This window comes from Lepidochelys kempii, chromosome 5 (assembly GCF_965140285.1).
Source record: "Lepidochelys kempii isolate rLepKem1 chromosome 5, rLepKem1.hap1, whole genome shotgun sequence".
Taxonomy (NCBI): domain Eukaryota; kingdom Metazoa; phylum Chordata; order Testudines; family Cheloniidae; genus Lepidochelys; species Lepidochelys kempii.
Genome location: NC_136384.1, coordinates 38,437,230 through 38,441,392, shown reverse-complemented (window position 1 = coordinate 38,441,392; position 4,163 = coordinate 38,437,230). Strand labels below are relative to the sequence as shown.

The 4,163-nt window shown below is 39.2% G+C and overlaps 1 pseudogene; it reads left to right on the top strand.

The window, feature by feature from the left end:
- The first annotated feature begins 281 nt into the window (after nt 1-281).
- Nucleotides 282-1,393, top strand: LOC140912033 (ubiquitin-conjugating enzyme E2 Q2 pseudogene; annotated as a pseudogene).
- The last annotated feature ends 2,770 nt before the right edge of the window (nt 1,394-4,163 follow it).

The following is a 4,163-nucleotide window of genomic DNA, read 5'->3' as shown; positions in this document are numbered from 1 at the left end:
GCAATCTCTTCTGGGAAAGCTGCAGCAAATTCTGGGAAAATGGAAAAAGGAATATATTTTCAGTTAATTATTGTCAGTTAGAACTCTCTCAAAGGAAGAATGCTCTATATGTCTACTGAATGTTCAACAGACTTACTACCTTTTCTGAGTCTAACATGGAAATGGCCAGACAAGAAAAATTAAAATAAGCCTGCCCAGTCTATGTGTCTAATATACTAACAAAAAGGCATCATCACTTACAAGGTGAGGTGGTGCAGGCCTGGGCCAGAGATGAGGCCAGGATGTCAGTGTCTGGGCTCAAGGCTGAGCTAAAGTTCCTCAAGTCCATCTTCAACAAGGACCATGAGTGCTTCTGCATCATCTCCTGGAAGCTGGATGAGCTGCACTGCCAGTTTGTTCTACTGCCACCACCGCCAGGTTGCAGCCCGCAGCCACCACTGCTGATCACCATCCACTGCAGTGTCACAGAATCTTATCCCTCTTCATCACCAGTATGGCTTGTGGAATCAGATGACCCAAATCTGACTTCAGTGTTAGAGCGATTATAAGACATTAAGAAGAGCAATAGTCTGCTTCTTCAACTGAAGTGATTGCTATGTGACCTCTGCAGATTATACAACCTTCCTCGGTATCCAGATGTTGAGATGTTAGATCAGCCATTACCAAGAGGACTGAATTCAGTGACAGAAGAAGTAATGTCAGAAGAGGAGGAGGAGAGGGAAGTGAAGACATTGAAGACCTAGATCACTATGACATGAAGGGGGAAGAACCTGTTGATGGAAAGAAATCTGAGTATGAAGGCACTGAAAAAGAGAAACTTCTAAATTTAGAAAAAATTAGAAAGAATTAAAGATACCACCACCTAAATGGTGAAATGTCTGGGTCAGTCCAGGTTTCAGATTGACTTATGAAAGAGCTCAGGGATATATACAGATCAGAGTTATAAAACAAGGATTCATTCAGTGGAACTTATAAATGACAGCCTGTACAAGTGGCACGTTAAATTTCTAAAAGTTGATCCTGACAGCCCGTTATAGATCTTCAGGTCTTACAAGAAAAATAAGGTGTAGAGAATACATTTTGCTCAACTTCTCATTAAGGATAATTTTCCTTTAGATCCTCCCTTTGTGCAAGTGGTATCTCTGTGCTCATGGGAGGGTATGTCCTGGGTGGGGGTGCATTATGCCTGGAACTTCTTACTAAACGGGGCTGAAGTAATGCCTATTCAACACAATCAGTCATCAATGGCACTTTAGTCAAAGGAAAAGCCAGAGTACAGTTTGGAGCCAGTAAGAAGCAATATAATCTAGCAAGAGCACAGCAGTCCTATAAGTATCTAGTACAAATACATGAGAAAAATGGGTGATGCACTCCTCCAAAAGAAGGTGGTTAATATTGTGGAATGTTGTACACCTGCACCAATGTCAAACAAGCTCTTTTTTAAAATTTCCTTTCAACCAACACACACCCACACACACTTTCTCTCTCTATCTCTCTCAAGCTATGAGTGCCCATATAACAGCCATACTGAAGACTTTAGCTATTAGATAAATTAGTGGATAATCTGTCAACTGGCACATCAGTATAATTTACAGCCTTAGCATTTTGCTCTTATTAGATATCTTGGACTTAACAGTTTTGGCCTTCACTGTATTTGTCTCTAAGTTAAGCATATTTGGGCCACTTCCTCCCTTCTCCCTTTTTATTTAAAAGTGTAAACTTTTTAAAGGCAGCAACTGAGTTACTAAAAGATTATTCAGTAGGAGTCGCTCACTATTTTTTACCCTTTGCAGAACTTGTGGACTGCGGAGACTTGCATTTTTTGTATATGGAGTAGGGAAGAAGCACTGGCCACTCCTTTTTAAAAAATGGTATTATGGGAAGCTTAAATATTCTTTGCCTTAGGGGCAAATGCTGTGGCAATGTTTGAATAAACTGATCGAAGAGATATGTATCTTACATTTTTTTACAAAAATGCAAATGTGTAAAAGTAGTGTATAGAACATAGGACTAAGAGTCAGGAGAGTCACATATTTATCACTAAACTGTTAGTGTCGCTTTTGTATCTTTGCTCCTCAGTTTCTGCTTCTGTAAAATAGGAATAATAATACTGTTTGTACTTCACTTTGAGATCTGTGGATGAAAAGTGCTATGTAAATGCAAAGTGCTACTATTATTCATTATTATTATTAACCATAAAATAGTGATTGGTTTCCAAGAACAAATGCATACTCTAATATAGACATACAAATCTATATTGCTCTTCTTTACAATTGGGCACATTCTAAATGAAGCATGGGTAATCTTCTATGAATTAAAAGCGCTGTTCAACCAGAATTAGTTTCTGTAGATGCTGGCCCTCAGAAGTTCTTTAGGTCTGCTGTGTTATTCAACCAAAGAAACTAATTGTAATTCTTAAGGGAGGACATCCTTTCTTCTCTGTCCTTGGTAAGCCTAACTAGGCATGCTGCCACCTCAGCCCAACCCCCATTCTCCAGAACAGAGGACTCGACTCACCCAAATTGGTTGATTGTCTCTCACAGCAAATGCTTGGAAAGTCCCCCAGGTGCCTGTATTGCAGAAGTGAGTTCTTTCCCAGCTGACTAGATTTTCATTAGCTGTAGAAGAACTTTAAACAGGTGTGTAACAGGCTGATCTGCCCCTTTAAGGGACAGGGGCCATGGGGCCAGCCAGCTTTGTTCAATTATTAGATCCTGCTGGGAAGGAAACAGGTGATCCTTATAAAAGACTGAGAGCTCAGTTGGTGAGGTGCTGCAGAAGGGAAGGTGATTCCTATGGATGGCCCTGGAGCAAATAGACAGTTATATAGTGAAAGACTTCTGGACCCATGCAGTCTGTGTTGGTCAAGGGAATTGCTTTATTTTTCATTACTCTGCTAGGTTTTGTTTGAATTAATAAACCATGTCCTTAGGAAAGGCCCTTAAAGAGATCTGGGCAAGGTGTTTAATCCTTCCTAGACTGAAGAATTAGGCCAGCAACCTTACAAGGTGAAGTAAGAGAGCAGAATTTTGATTATATGCCCGTCTTGGTGAAAGCATCTGTTTCTGAGGCTGTTATGAGAGTTGTTTGTTTTAGCCATTCCTTTTTCTTTCCCAACAGCTGGAGTAACCTAAATTTTCTGGTGAACTTCAAGAATTGGCATGTCAACTAGCAAGAGTAATATATGCCAATTATTAATTATTTATTAGCAAGTAGTGGCCAATACTGCAATGTGTTAAGTCCCTGATCCAAAGAGCTCACAATCTAAGGAAATATGCCTTCACCTGTTGCTAATTTGATTGTCGTAGTGAACATTTTCAGAAGTGCTTAAGTCCCCTTTTCAAAAGTGACTTAAGAGCCTAACTCTAATTGGAAATTCCTAAACGACTTAGGAGCTTGAATCCTGTTTTTGAATGGACTAAGTCATTAAGCCTCTTTTGAAAATGGTACCCTTTGTTTTGCCTTTGTCTATCTCTTTTCTTGTAGTGGTGCCCATCACTGTAGTAGTATCTTTCCCTCCCACTCCCCAAAGGTATCCATTGCAATCAAAATTCTTTCCCCCAAAGAACTAAAAGATTATATGTATTAAAAATAAACAAGATGGACAGCAAAGCATGTTTCCCTCTTACCCAGCATGTTGAGTTGCCACACAGGAGAATTATTCCAAACTAGGGCCATAGGATGCGTATGTGTGTATTTACTTCTATAAGTATACAGCATTGTATGAATAATAAAAGGCAAATGTGCAAAACAAATAAGAATTCCTACCCCAAAGAGTATGTGGACCAAATATACATTACAAAAGGAGGCCTTCCATCATAGATTGACTGCTGAGGAACCAGGATAGCTGATGTTTTAGGGCCTGGAGGATCTAGAAAGTCACAGAACTGCTAGACTCAGTAAGTTTTATAAAATCAATGAGTTAATTTCAAACCAAGTTGGTCCTTGGTCTTGCACCTTTCTCATTTGTTATTTCTACTGATGAGTTGCTCTAACTTTTAGGAATAAGGACAATTGATGAGGATGGGTTTTTATTTTTTATTTATTTGCACTGGCAAAATCCTATGATCTATGAATAAAGAGTTTTATGTAAAGTTATAAATTGTCATCTGTGAAAGCTGATCATAGGTGCTACAAGAAACAGTGAGACTGATCTTCCATTA